This window comes from Melitaea cinxia, chromosome 7 (genome assembly GCF_905220565.1).
Source record: "Melitaea cinxia chromosome 7, ilMelCinx1.1, whole genome shotgun sequence".
Taxonomy (NCBI): domain Eukaryota; kingdom Metazoa; phylum Arthropoda; class Insecta; order Lepidoptera; family Nymphalidae; genus Melitaea; species Melitaea cinxia.
This window is the reverse complement of record NC_059400.1, coordinates 3,207,591-3,224,300: the sequence shown is the minus strand read 5'-3', so window position 1 is coordinate 3,224,300 and position 16,710 is coordinate 3,207,591.

The following is a 16,710-nucleotide window of genomic DNA, read 5'->3' as shown; positions in this document are numbered from 1 at the left end:
CGCTATCGGATGAACCCAAAACTTCGTGGACAACTTAATATGTATCTAATAAAGCGAGTTAGATCCTCAAATGAAGACGAATGCGGCCACTTCATTATTCTGAGAGTTTAATTCAGTGTGCTGTTCGGACCATTTATCCGCATTAGAGCCAGCCGGTGACAAATTAGCGGATTTATTACCTTTTTATACGATGTTTTGAGTGTAGGTAACACTCCCCTGAGGCGAAAGGGCAAAGAAACACAATTGTAAAGGAATAAAATTCACACGTGATTTTTAGTTTAAAGTTTTTAGTTTCAAGTATTATGAAATCTTTGATTACTTAATTGGAGTATAATTCCAACAGTTACCAGGAATGTGGTATATGCTTTACTTTTATATTTAAATGTAAACTTGGGTTTGAAAAATGGTATAAAAGTTTGTGTATTTTATCTGTGCTATTTTTGAAATTAATAGGGTAAAGTCAAATTAAGCCACAGATTTTTTTTAATATGAGTAATATATTGTTATATATATACATTATCTCTCATATCGTCATATATATAATATCTTATATCGTTATATATATTATCGTTTCATACCACAATCACAACGTTTTCTCTTAATTTGGATCCGATTTATTTGATATTTAATTTCTGAAAAATCTAGATGAAATAAGCATTTCAGACTATTATAACGAAACTTACTATTTAGGCTGTACAACATTTTGCTATGACTCATATAAAATAACTGTGAAATTTTGTGTGTTGTAACGTCAGCGCGGTTGTAACCGCGTTACTAAAAGCTTAAGCTCAATATATATACGTTATATATATATATTTGACAGCATTTTTATCACTAAAATATATAAACATTAACTGTTAAATTAAGTTTGAATTAACAAGAATTATATGTCGTACCGACTGTATCTATATGCATATCCTTCTTTTGCTAAACAAAACAAATATTGTCAAAATATGTTTCGATTTTATAAAACATAATTATATTTCATTTAGAAAATGAACACAAATTATCGGTGCACATATTTTACTTACCCATTTCATATTTACCGACGCCACACACAAATTCATATCCACATCACAAATTTAAATATTGAATAATTTAAACTCCTAACCACATTAACAGTTACGATTCATATTTTGACAGACATGTTATAAATTACACTACACATTAAAATTTTATAGTACAATGATTTTTATACAATGATTTATCATCGATGATTTTCAGACAATAACTTTAAAATAGTTAATTTTGATTTATAATCGAAGTGTTCTTTGTTCAATCCCTTATCGTTCCAATAAATGTGAATTATTGTCGACCACTGTTCAGGAAAGGAGGGGTATATATCAAAAAGATTGTCTAATTTAAACCGTTCCTACACAGTTAATTAACTGGATGCGAATTCACTATATTTTTCCCGCAAATACTTGAAAGCAAAATTACTCCGTAATAGGATATTTTCTAGATAGAGGTAAGTTACACTTTATCTATCAGCTGTAAAGTCATAATGTTCTTCTGAATAATATTGGCTTGATGAAATAAATTTCAAAGTGCGAAAACTCGTTTTATCGATTACAAGTTGTCGGATAAACCTTTCCCCTCTCTTTATGATGCCATATGATGTTTAAAGCATAAATATATAGACGAAAAGACAGTAATTTTTATGTTCCCAGCTCAGCAATAATTTTCTTTTAAAACCTGTTTTTTTCAGTTTTTTTTTTTTGTTTGGTATTCTATAACTTTGTGATTGTGGTAATAAAACCCTAAAGAATATAGTTTAGTCATGTTTCTGGCCAAGTATACATGTTAGTAATTATTTTTTCGTATGTTACTTTAAGAATGTTACGTATGTAAGAGGGACATAAATAAAAAATAATATTTTTTTATATTGGAAACTTTATAAAATCGATATAAATAATTGTGACTATGAAAATATAGGAATAAATTCTTTTTGTAATTAAATCCATGACATTGTTATTGTTTTTTAATTTTATTTTGTTACATTAACATTTTTTTTGTATATTTTTTTAAGACGGGCTACAATATTTTTATGAATAAATAATAATATTTTAAATCTTATTTTTTTTTAATTACAAGAACTTCATAAAAATTTCACATATCTATGAGCATGTATGTATTGTAAATATTTTTAGTCAAACTAAAACGACAGTTCGTTCTAAAAATAAATAGTATCAATATAAAAAAACACAAAATGTACCCGTATAATATCAGAAAAACAGCACATAGTTGGTTATTTCTTATTTTTTGTTTGTTATTATCAGTAAAAAGTTTGTAATATATTTATATACCAAGAAACTGTAGTGGTACGAAATTCACCTTCTATATTATTTATTATTGTGTATTTTCAACCAATACATAAAGAGCTTATAGTTCTAGCTCTAGTAATGCCTATTTCAAACAATTCCCATAGTACGTCATTTATAAGACGTTCTAATGCGTAGCTGTGGAGAATCTCTTTGATCAGTGTTGCCAGCATTCTGAATTCTCTCCAACTAGACAACCAATCAATTCCACAAAAAAAACAGTAACTGGCTCTGGTGGATTATATTAAAAAAAAAAAAAAATTTAGGCGCGAATGTCTACTTAATAACGATTATTTTATTGTATATATTAATTGTATGATCTAAAATAGTTGATCTTTATCTTAATTTATAATACATAATGTACCTAATGCATTTAATTTTAACATACATGAGAAAAGTAAGTAAAGTATTTACCTTTTTACGCTGACATGTGATGGTTAAGAAATTAAAATTTTTATGTACTGATGACCAACCATCATATGCTACTGACGAAATCTACTAACTACTAAAAACAATTTTTTTTCTAGTGATCAAAAATAAAAACTACTAAATTCAGTGGTAAAACTATTATGTTGGCAACGCTGTCTCTGATAATTAGAAGACCTAGACGTTGCATTTGTGGCTCTTCAAACGGTAAGTTGCAAGTAAGAGAACTTAGTTCCACTATTATAACAAGTAAGCCGTCTTTAACGATGTCAGTTTTTAGGAGAGATTAAGTCAATATATTTGTCATTCATTTTGTTAAAGGAGTATTTGGGAAATAAATTTTCATCATAACAATAAACCAATTTTAACCGACGAAAAAACGGAGGACATTCTCAAGTCGACTAGTATATTTTTTTATGCATGACCACGCATAGCTACAGAGTTTTCCGATTTTGATAATTCTTTTTTTATTATATTTAAGTAGCGAGTGAGTTTATTTAAGGTTTGAGTTAGAACTATCACATATCCATATGTATGTTTGCACATATTTGAACTGGCAATTTGCTTACTGTAATACAGCGTTTTACTTCGCTTATTACTAATTAATTTCATTTAATTGGGTATCTGTATATAAGGCTTATATTAATTACTTTAGTTTTAGTTTAATATATGTATGCATGTGATAGTTATTTAGCCCTTAATTCATATTTTTAATTTAGCACTTCTTACATTAAAAATACTCATTTTAATAATATCGATTTCATGCTAAAAATAACACACTTAATTTAAAAAATAAGATTTCATGAAAGCTGCATTAAAGTTCAATGTTTGTTATTGTGACTTTCTGTTTACTGAGCTATTCAACTCCTCGAAACTAAGGCTCACTTTTGCAGGAACTTAAATTAAGTCGCAGTATAATTCATCAAGTCAAGCTATATACATACATGTATAATATATATATTATTGCGGAAGGTTTTCAATTTGAATGAGTTTTGTAATAGTGCTTCTAGTCAAAAATTAATAGTCACTTAAAGATGGCTTTTTATAGTACATAGCATGTATTAGGAACGATGATATGTTATATATACTATATAATCATATTTCTAAGACGACGCGTTGGCGCAACGGTCACAGCACTGGTTTGTGGCTTTTGCGCTAGCGGTTGCGGGTTCGATCCCCGGACATGAAAAACATTTGTATTGGCCATACAGATGTTTGTCGTGGTCTAGGTGTTTTTGCAGTCCTTGTGGATCTCCCCACCGTGCCTCGGAGAGCAAGTTTAGCCTATTATGTACACTTGATAGCGATTGTTACTCATAGTAGGGAATATATTCAACTGATGTAGGGTACAACAGGAACTTCCTGCTCAAAATATGGAGCAGTCGGCCTGGGGTAGTACCTCGACCTAACAGAAGATCACAGCTAAATAATACTGCTTTAAGCAGTGTCGTCTTCCTGTTACTAAGTGAGGTGATTAGAGCTCCTGGGGGAATTAGGGGTAGGGTCAGCAACGTTCTTGCGATGCTTCTTGTGTTGCAGGCGTCTATAAGATATGGTAATCTCTTACCATCAGGTGAGCCGTACGCTTGTTTGCCGAGCTAGTGATATAAAAAAAATTATATATATATAATCCAACATAAAAAAAAAATATTTAGGTTGAAAAAAATCACCAATAAAAACTCGTTAGCGGAATATAGTATATTTTGAAATTAGAAACGTCTAACGTATTATATTTTGAAGTTCACAAACAAACAATTGTAATTTGTTTATTGTGTAAAAATCGAAGCTTATAAGAGTTCTTACTTCCATTCTTCTATGTTAGCTCCCCAAAGTTCAAACCTCCGCCGTATTGTTTTAAGACAAACTTTATTTGAGTTCAACAAAGGTTGGCTCGGGTGAATCTTTAATTCAGTTTAGCTTCGTAGGTGTTTCAAAACATTTATGAAAATTGTAAAACGTCTGTACAACAATATTGTAATATTATATACAAAATTTAATTTCTTTGAATCGTTTAAAACAAAAGTTAGAAAGAAAATTGCTTTGAAAATCAAATAGATATGAGATATCAGTTTTTGTTAAGAAAGAAATTCTAAAAGTGTGAACAGTAATTGTGTTTTTTTTTTTATATTTGTATTAATTGTATACTTACTTTTTAACGAAATTACGAATATTAGTGTAGGACACATTTATTTATACTAGTGGTCGCCCAGTCAAAATTCGATCATAAATAATTTAAATCATCATCATCATTCCAGCCTATTGCAGTCCACTGCTGGACATAGGCCTCCACAAGCTCGCGCCAAAAATGCGTGAACTCATGTGTGTTGCCCATAGTCACCATGCTGGGCAGGCGGGTTGGTGATCGCAGGGCTAGCTTTGTCGCACCTAAGACTCTGCTGCCCGTCTTCGGCCTGTGTGTTTCCAAGCCAGCGGTTAGATGGTTATCCCGCCATCGGTCGGCTTTTTAAGTTCCAAGGTGGTAGTGGACCTTGTTATCCCTTAGCCGCCTCTTACGACACCCACGGGAAGAGAGGGGGTGGCTATATTCTTTGGTGCCGTAGCCACACAGCAAATTTAAATAATACGTTTAAACATTATTAAAGTTTCGTTGTCAAAAACTACACTTCCATAATAATAATAAACAAAAGAGTAAATATGCGTGTGTGTGTCGAATTCATGGTAGTGTGTGTAATGCTTTTAATAAATTTAATGTATTTTTATGCATAATTAAAAAATATATTAGTATTCTCCATTCCTTCTCTATATAAACTGTAAGTGTTCGAAATTTCATACTCCTCCGTCTGCGCGATTTTCGTAAAAAGGTGTACAAAATTTTTGCTTCACGTATTGACATATAGAAAAAGATAAATACAAAAATAATATTGTTTAAGAATAAAATCAAGAAACTAAACAATTCTATGATAGTTTCATAAAAATTTGCACGTTTCTTTATAAAATTGATATTAAAAACGAAATTTTAAAATCGATCTGAGTTTTTCATAACGCTTGACGTAATAGACCATTATTTTATAATAGAAAAGTGTAGCAGTAACAGAATGGTAGTAATTTATTTCTACGACATTTCACATTAACAATACCGAGAATTTTATAAATTATATCTGAAGTCTGCGGAGACCGTAACATTTTCCATTGTATGTTTACGTGTCAAACTACAATGTAGTATACGGTCTTAGTACGTAAAATATTAAGATGGCGATGTAAAAGATTTTTATTGTACTGTAACGATTATATATATATATATATATATATATATATATATATATATATATATATATATATATATATATATATATATATATATATATATATATATATATATATATAATTGCTGTGTGGCTACGGCATTTAAGAATATAGCCACCCACTCTCATTACTCACCGTGGGTGTCGTAAGAGGCGACTAAGGGATAACACAGTTCCACTACCACCTTGGAACTTATAAAGCCGACCGATGGCGGGATAACCCCAGCAGTGGACTGCAATAGGTTGTAGTGATAATAATGATGATGATGATGAGTGATGATATATATAATTGTAATAATTAACCATTTACCATTATATAATAATCTAAATTTTTTCTCCTGTAGGCTTCGAAAACACTTTTGAATTATTATTTTACACACGTAAAAATTAATAATGGTTAACGTAAACCATCGATTCAGAATGTAGATTCTGCAGAGAAGAATTGGCACGAGACTCGGCAACTATTCTTTTAAAAACATTATTAATAATCAATTTAATCCTGTATTGAATGAAATATAGCGTTAACCACTTAACCCATTCATCTTTTGTTATTGAAATACAAAAAAAAAAAAATAGTTTCGGCTTTAAATTTACACAAAAGCCTCTATTTTTAGGAAGAAAGATTGCTGGCTAAAGTAACACATTAAAATAAGTTTCATAGATAGCTAAAGCATAACAAAGAATAACGGTAAGAAACAGAAAAACGAAAACGAAACGAACAAAACGAACAGGAGCATCGCAAGCGCAAAGTGACAACCTTTTTTGCTATTCCAGTAAAACATGATATTACATGATAAAATTAACTTTAAAAAAAGAAAAGAAAGTAACAAGGAAAAAGTAGGTGTGGTGTCATGGGACACCAGATAGGAACGAAGTTCCATATTATAAAATGTTAATTTCAAGTTCTATTCGAGGTATAAGGAAAATAATTCAAGTAAACATTTTTAATTATGATTTTTTATCGATTAAAAAAAAACTACTTTACAAAATTTTATTAACACCTTTATTTTATTCATAATAGCAAAGTGCAATAATAATAACAGTCATCACGTAGAGTGTACACTATACAATAGACACTGTATAGCCATTATACATAGACTGTACATAAAAAAATTACACTTTATTTAACGTTACGGGCGTTTTTACCGGCTAGGGTACCCTTCCGCAACGCCCCTTAAGGAACTTCGTTCCAAAAAGTTATTACTAGAAAATATTTACTGTTAAAATATAGTTCACAAAAATTTACGTTCTACAGTCGCAAGTTTAGTCAAGTATTATAAGCACCTCTTATTCCCCCGTCTCATTTCTATGCGTCGTATTTTATTTCACTAGATGCTTTAACTCGATCTTCGACGTTGAATAGTCTTGTTCTTTGTGATAAATATTCTATGAATAACGAGTGAAATACTTTATGGTTGTTATGTTAAACGATTCTAAGTAAATTTTAATTTGTTAGTTATGTGGTACAGATTTATTGTATGAATAGAATATAATAATGACTCAAATACACTTATATTATTAATAGTAAAACTACCAGCGCAGTCAAATTACCACTTTCGAAACTTTAATCAATCAAAAAACTGTTTTAATTTTTATGTCACTCTTTCAGTTTGGTTGTAAGAAAATTTCTGTTGTTAGTAAAAAAAATTGGTGAGTTTTTAGAAACAAACGCTTAAAAATATCGTGATACTTACATACATATATGCATAATTATATTTAGTAACACCGTTTTAGAGCTCCATAACCATAGTATACCGGTTCAGACGCCTGAACGGCGCTGAAAGACAGGCATCATTTGTATCGTAGTAAGTTAATAGGTACTTGAAATTTTCCCAGAATTTCTATTACTGTATATTTCAAAGAATGAATGGTTAACAAAAGCAAGTTCTTTCATACAAGAAACTTGTTATTTCGGCGTTTTAGCTCGACCTCAAAATATATATTGTTAAATACTTTACGATGAGAAAGGGAACACTTTGTACCCTACTCTGACGTTATTGAGAATATTTCTAAGTCTTTAAGAATGTTTAAACCGGTCTACTTCATTTTACTCAAAATTTGAGTTAAAAGTATTAAAATAATAATATTAATTTTAAATTGTAATAAAAATATGTAAACCGTTTTTGTGTAGCGATGTGAGTGGTCGCTTTAAAGCTGAAAAGAGCGTTTTCGATTCCTGCTTGGGATCTTTTTTATATACGACTAGGTCGGCAAATAAGCGTACGGCTCACCTGCTGATAAGCGATTACCGTAGCCTATACCTGAAGCATCAGAATCATCGCAAGCGCGTCGCCGACCCCACCTCCAATTCTTCCTAGGAGCTCTAGTAACCTTACTCACCACAGGAACACAATACTGCTTAAAAGCAGTATCATTTGATCTTTTGCAAAGTCGAGGTACTGTCACTCCCCAGTCTGTCAGTCCCCAGCCCGGCTGCTTCAGATTCTGAGCAAGATAGTTCCTGCTCTGCCCTTCCTCAGTTAAAAATATCTCTCCTGGTACGTCTTTTTGGGTTTCACCATCGTATATTGTAGGATATGTACAGTCATCAGTATAGCATTTATATGCTTGACAGCGCTTATTAATCAATTAGTATTGAGGCAAATTATCTAACAACCATCATTTTAGCAACGTGGTATAATAAGATCAAACCATTCATTTATATAAAGAAAAGTTCTTTGCACAGCCTATTTTACCGGTTGATTAAGAATGTGTATTTAAGTTAAACATAGCAATAACAACTAATTTTGAACTACACATTTGATGCTCAGCAAATTACAAAACGAATTCCTTCCTGGGGACAGCTTGTGTTGACATCATGCTTGGGTTTATATTGAAATTATGATGCTCCTACTTTTTCAGGTGTCCAAAGACGGTAGTCACTCAAAATTAGACGAACTTTACGCTTGTATACTAATTGCTATCATCGTAGAAGATAGGCCATATCGCATTTAGTATTCCATATTCAAGGGGAGGGTGACAAATGGAAACTAATTAGTAAGTCGTTTTCCTTTTACTATGTATCGTCCCAAAATGGTAATTGCTATAACTTTAAAGTATCATACAATATTAAATACGTCAAAGCAAGCCTCGTAAGACATCTTCACAACTTTGTAAATACTTCATAATTATTGTTTCATTTCAAACAGGAATACGGCTATTAAGAGATTAGTTCACGAATTGGGGAGAAGAAACAAACTCTTATATTGTCATTAAGATTATTGTAGGTCAGTTTATGTGATTTTGATCTGTATGTGTAAGGGAATAAAAGTGATTCTAACTGTAAAAATATCTTGGCGTTTGTCAAAAAACTTAGTACGTACTGCAACCACAAAAACAGGTGTAGTGTAAGCCAAGGTTTGAAGGGATTTATTGAGAGAGTACTTTTCGACTCATTAGTTAAGTGGTACATTTTCTTTTGAACAAGTTTGTTTTGTTCTGTTCTATCGGGAGATTTATTAATGTTTCGATTTTGTTCTTTTGTCTAATTGAGAAAATTCATTAGAAAGTGATCTTGAGAATTATTTTACACTTGAACTGGTATATTCAGATATATGTAGCTGATTACACAAGTCCAGGTGTAATTCTATGATAATCATTATCTTCATTTCAGTATAAAATTCATAAGAAATTTAGTTTAAAATAGCATTCCTGTTTTACTATTTGGTGTATCTGTAATTCCATTTGGGATTGTACATTTTGACTTTCATAACCTCTCGAAACGGAATCGTAATGAATTTAGGGACAATAAGTACACGGTATTCTGAATCGTATAGACTGAAATTATTTTAACTATTTATACTTCTATTGTTTTTGTTAGCTTAGTAAGTAAGTTTATGTGTACCTAAAAAATGTCTAGAAGACGTCAACATTCTCCACCAATTCATTTTTATTTCTGCCCTATATTTATGGTTTTCAACGTCTGTAAGCCTTAACTTATATTACGTTATTATTATATAGTAGGTATAAATATTGGCGCTGTGTGGCTACGGCACTAAAGAATTTAGCCACCCCCTCTCTTTCCGTGAGTGTCGTAAGAGGCGACTAAGGGATAACAAGGTTCCACAACCACCTTGGAACTTAAGAAGCCGACCGATGGCGGGATAACCATCCAACTGCTGGCTTTGAAATACACAGGCCGAAGACGGGCAGCAGCGTCTTCGGTGCGACAAAGCCAGTACTGCGGTCACCAACCCGCCTGCCCAGCGTGGTGACTATGGGCAAAACACATGAGTTCACGTTATTTTTGGCGTAAACTTGTGGAGGCCTATGTCCAGCAGTGGACTGTATAGGCTGTAATGATGAGGTATAAATATTTATTTATTTATTTATACTTTATTGGACACTTTCAATAAGAACATTAAAAAGAAAAGAGATAAAAAAAACATACTGAATAAAGTGCAAAGGCGGTCTTATCACTGACAGTGATTTCTTACAGACAACCCGTCTATAAAGAAACATTTGTAATATATAACAAACAGGCACACAATATTATTATAAAATACTTTAACCAATTTATATGTAATATTAACATTATTTTATAGAGATCGCTTTGGTGTAGTGGTGCGTGCACCGTGTACCTATACACTGGCGATTGTGGGTTCGATTCACGCTCGGAATGGATATTTATGCATGCATGCATTCATCTTGTAACATCCTATAACATCATAATATCCTCCGCAACACGGTTGCCTGGTAGAGATTGCTTTTTAGCAATAAGGCCGCCTATTGTACAAAGCTAACACTAATCTTAAAATATTGTATTTTTCTTGGTGTACAACAAATAATATTTTTTAACCGACTTCCAAAAAAGGAGGAGGTTCTCAATTCGACTGTATTTTTTTTTTTTTTTTTTTTTTTTTTTTTTTTTTATGTATGTTACATCAGAACTTTTGACCGGTTAGACCGATTTCGACAAATTTTGTTTTAATCGAAAGGTGGTGTGTGCCAATTGGTCCCATTTAAATTTATTTGAGATCTAACAACTACTTTTCGAGTTATATCTAATAATGCGTTTTTACTTGACGCTTTTTTCGTCGACCTACGTTGTATTATACCGCATAACTTTCTACTGGATGTACCGATTTTGATAATTCTTTTTTTGTTAGAAAGGGGATATTCCTCGTTCTGTACCATGATAAGGAAACCAGGATCTGATGATGGGATCCTAGAGAAATCGAGGGAAACTCTCGAAAATCCGTAATAACTTTTTACTGGGTGTACCGATTTTGATAATTTTTAATTTAATCGAAAGCTGATGTTTATCATGTGGTAACAAATAAATTTCATCGAGATCTGATAACTACTTTTTGAGTAATCTTTGATAACGCGTAGTTGCTTGACTATTTTTTCGTCGATCTACGTTGTATTACTTGTCGATGTAATTGAAGTCGGTTTTTTTTTCGTTTGCGAGCAAACACAATTATTATTATTATCCATGTAGGATAAGAATTGGAGTTAAGTCCACCACGCTGATCCACACAAAAATTTATAAAGAAAGTATATATGATGTAAACAGTTAATTTCCATACGGTACCCATTTTGTATAATTATATGTAAAAGTCCCAAAGCTTAAACATATTTTTTTTAAGCTGCAAGCACCAATTATTATTCGCTTATCTAAAATAGACGCACTATGACCGAAAAGTAAATAGCTCAAAACGAATATCAAAACTATTAATATGAAAATGATTTTAAATTTAATTAATGAAAGAATGGAAAAAGTGAAAAGTAACTAAATCCGATCCCGATATCACCGGCCCATTGATACCGGTCTGATTTCCACATCAGTAGAGTGATACTTTTCAAAACATCCCGCTTTATGTGTTATTATTGTGGTCACTGTATTACCACTTTAGCCCTCTTTCGATGTCACAGAGTAAATAAGCTCCCATCTCAAATTCTTCCAAGTACCAGTATGATATACTTTTGCTATGATATTTCGATAGTCTGTAAAGAAAATTTAATTCCGTGGTAAAACCACAGTCTACTATTTGCTTTTATGGGATACCGTTGGCCAGTGGATATTGTTATTACAATCGTTTCGAAATGGCCCGCTGTGCTTACTGGTTGCACTTATCAAGGCGCGTACTTGGATAGTTTGCACGCCATTCGTACACGGTTTTTCGTATTGCCAGCGGAAAAATTATTAACGATGCGCATTCTATTTCTCTGTATCTGCATATTCATTTCGATGTTATAAATTTTTAAATTTTTGCACGTTATTTGGAGATTTTCGGTTGTTCGATTGTGAAAAAAATAATAATATTTATTTATATATATATTTCTACATATTTAAGTGTGTCTTTTAATAGACACTTTTATTTTGTGTGTGTTCATGAGTGAGTTACGAGTTTATGCATGTTTGTATACACGTGTTCCTTGTGTTTGTGTGATTGTACGCGTATATGTAAACATGTATTTTTGACATTTTCACACATCATATACTATCATAGGTTTTTTTTATAGAATTATACCAATAGTTTTCATTGGAAATTACGTATTTCTTTTTTCTTTTATTTTTTTTTCACAGCTAATTACATTTGAAATGTATATTTTAAATCAAAATGTAAGGATATTTATTGTGCCGTAAATCAGGCGAAACGAAAGCATTTTTAACTCAGGCTCGCGTTGAAAATTAACGCATTTTCAACGAAAATCAACGCTGTTAAATTATTGCTGTGCCATAAAACTTTGTCGACAAAGTAAAAATTCATACACCGCCAAATGGCATCGGACAACGAATAAATTAATTACAACGTAAACACCTCTGATAAAATAGTGAGCCAGGTATAATTCGGTGTCCTCATAATCAAAATTGTTTCATTTGCTTTTCTACTGAAGAGTTATTTTACCAACAAACACATTGATATGGATAGCTATATTTACATTATTACTATACAATGCTGTGTAATTTTATCTTTTTTATTAGTTACTAATCAGTTATCATCATGACCATGTTTTGTTGTTTTAAATCTATAAATAAAGATATGAAAATAAATAAGTGTGTGTATCATACACATTCCCTACTACAATAAAACGAACTCCCGGACGTCGAAGAAAGCGATGGATAGATGTGAACTAGGATATAAGATCAATAGTCTAACCCAGAGTGAAGCACAGTATCGAGTCAAGAGTGTTTATCGGAAGTTGTATCGGAGTGTTTAATCGGAAGGCAGACCCTGGGAACATATAACTGGAAATAATAATTCAAATCCGAAGAAGACGATGCAATCATTATTTCTCTAAGCTAGCTAATTTTATACCCATGTTTAAGGTAACAAGGACCAGAGTCTAACTATTGTAATAAATTAGAATCACGCTAGGAATTGATACCATAACAATTTAGCGTAAAGTTTGACTAGCCCGTTCGCGCAGTTGGTAATGGCCCTGCTTTTTGCTCTGCGGTGCGGGTTGCGGGTTCGATTCTCAACCTTTTTGTTTACGCAGGGGAAATCTTTAAGAAGATGCCTGGCTCTTGGGGTAGGACCGGGTTATGTGGGATTCTTACCCACTAAAACCACTGCAATGTCAATCTTCGACACGAAGTTGGAGGAGCTACGGGATCGCTTGCGCATGCGCATCCGCTGCTCCACCCGTGCCTCGCTCCACCCGAGATTGTAGCAGCCCGTTATAGGGGGCAAGCATTATGCTCCCACCAAACTGGTCATTTGAGCAAGCAACAGCAAAGAGTAATATTTATTTTCACAATGTTGCTGATGCATTGTTTAATATATACATAGTAATCAAATGAAGATTAGTCTCAATGAATAATAGATAACGCTGTTCCAGACGATGAACCCTCTCAAAGACGTGACATGTCCGTCACTCGATTATTTATTCAACTTGCTAACTTTGATCGGAGTTTCTCGTCTAAATTATTACAGCGAGATATTTGCGCGGTTGATTTATATGGAATTATATTTTGAGATATTTTTTTCAATAATAATAACCTTCCATAGAATCAAGCCGTTTCAATTGTTTATTTTTTTTTCTAAACAAAGAAGCATATAAATATACTATAGGTATATGTTCTGTGTTATTTATTATGCAATTATTTTATATTTAAGTACAAGATTTTGTATTTTTGTTCACATTTTTATTTAATTCATTAATGTTCAAGAATAAAGTAAACCGCATTGTAATATACACGTGCCACAGCCAAAAGCGTTCAGGCACACATATTTTCTTCTTGTAATAACACAAACGTAGTGTGGCACGTATGAACCCGCGGTCCACGTCAGGTCACAAGCGGAGACTGGACGAGGATTACGGACCATCGGCATGTGAAGTTGGAGCGAGCAACAAGATAGCTAGCACCGAACGGCGAGTTGACCTTTTCTTATTCTCTTTCTTCTTTTTGGTTCTTCACCAGTCTCTTATTTGATTCTTTCGTTCTTCTTTATAATCTGTATTCAATAAAGTACTTGAATAAAATGAGCAATATATTTATCTCAACGAATTTGTATGAACAACGAAATGTCTTCAAGATTTATATCAAAAATATTAAAATCACAATCTACACATTCGCAGAAGTATACCTTCAATAGTGGAGTAAATTGCCAGCTACAGAGCAATAGAACGGTTTGCCGAGCGGAAATAAATTGAGCATCCAGGTGAAAATTTTAAGAAAATACTCTAAAGTCTTGCAATATAGTGAAATGTTAGGGGTACGTTGAATTTTGGTTGCTGTTTTGTTTTGATAGTGGAGTGTTTCTCTATTGGAATTCAGAGTCTTGTTTTAAAGTTTGATTTTCATTTGAAGTATAAAAATATCACCATAATCACTTCAGCCTATCGCAGTCCGCTGCTGGACATAGGCCTACACAAGTTCACGCCAAAATGGCGTCAACTCGTGTGCGTTGCCCATAGTCACCACGCTGGGCCGGCGGGTTGGTGACCGCAGGGCTGGCTTTGTTGCACCGAAGACGCTCCTGCCCATTTTCGGCCTGCGTATTTCAAAGCCAGCAGTTGGATAGTTATCCCGCCCTCGGGTGGCTTTTTAAGTTCCAAGGTGGGAGTGGAACTGTGTTATCCCTTAGTCGCCTCTTACTACACCCATGGGAAGAGAGGGGAATTTTATATTAGCTGCGTGGCTACAGCATTAAAGAATATAAAAATACAGTAATCGATTTTATGTTTAAGTTAATAGAATTAAAAACGATATAAGCAATTAATTCTTGTATAAGCTTAAGCGTCAAAACATTTGATTTTATTTTATACAGGTTTATACTTTACTAGCTGGCGCTATCAAAGAGGAGTTTAATACTAAAAAAATATTATATCCTTGTCTTTATATGTGTTATTTTGTATGAATACTGAATTATATATATCAATTCTAAACAAATTTGATTTATTAACCAATTAAGTTTCTGTGGAATTGGAGCTTAATCGATCACGCTACTAAGGGTTGACGAACAAATGTACCTATCACGAGTAACAACTGCTATGAGGTGTGTATAATAAAAACCAGGTCCGATAGCTTTACGTGCTTTCTCGATCTCGTGTCGAGACATGTCGGGGAGACCTGCAGGCTGCAGGGCATAGACCAAGAGCAGTAACAAGACTTTGTATAAATACAAATATCTGCTCTGAGCTGAACCGAATACTCAACTTTCGGCGTCTTAAACGATTATACGCACCGGTACACCAGTACAGTCGTCCCAACAACTTGTCGCAACATTCACACGTAAATAAATCATGTTAATTAAATAAAGAAGTTTCAATTTATCGAAACAAATAGGTTCATGAATCATCACAATACATATTGGGTTTAAACGCGAATGAAACAGAACAGCGTGTTTGTAATTTACTTGACTATTGATGAAATGAACGCTATAAAATTAAATTATAGGTATAGTTATAGGATGCGGAAACAATGCAAATTAAATTAATGGATGTTGCGAGTATTATATTTATGTTAATTTTTTATTTACTTCTTTATTTGTTTTTTAAAATTCACTACATAGTTAAAACGTTTTGTAAATCTATACGTACAAATATAGATTTACAAAAACAATCGTTCTGTTGTAGTGGTGCGAAAGTTATTTACTTCTAAGATAATTGGAGCTAAATTGATTACACGGTCTACTAAAATCTTGGAAAGTGTTTTTTATATGTCCTAGATCGTTTATTGTCAAAAAAGTATGGTGTGTATACTTATGTACGCACGTAAGAAGTTATACTTCATTGGCTAGCTAACTTAACGTTGCTTGCTTCTTCTTCGTTGACCAGCTAACTTCAGGGTGTTGGATTTTTGTGACGGTATGCGCGCGCATTGTAAAAAATTTCGCCCCAAAAAAATTATAACTTAAAAAAAACTAAAACGATTTCTTTGTAGTATTTACCTAAAAAAAAACGATTTCTTTAGCTTCATTGTCCTTAAATATGCGAGTAAAATTTGTGTAAGGCTTTTTATAGAGAAATTTTATAAGGCATACATTATATATGCTTATAAATTAGCTGTAATACGTTTTGAATCTTGAAGTAATCTTTAAGCCTTCAAGTTTTGTTCGATCAAAGGCTATTCAAGATTCGTTTAATATATTCATAGTCCTTATTTAGAATTAAATCTATTTGATGCATATTTCCTAATACCCAGTATCAAAAACGACATATAAGTAATTAAGTCGTATGATTTTGAACCATATCTGTAAAACGTTAAGTATTATTTTAGAATTCCGATATGTTCCCTGGATTGG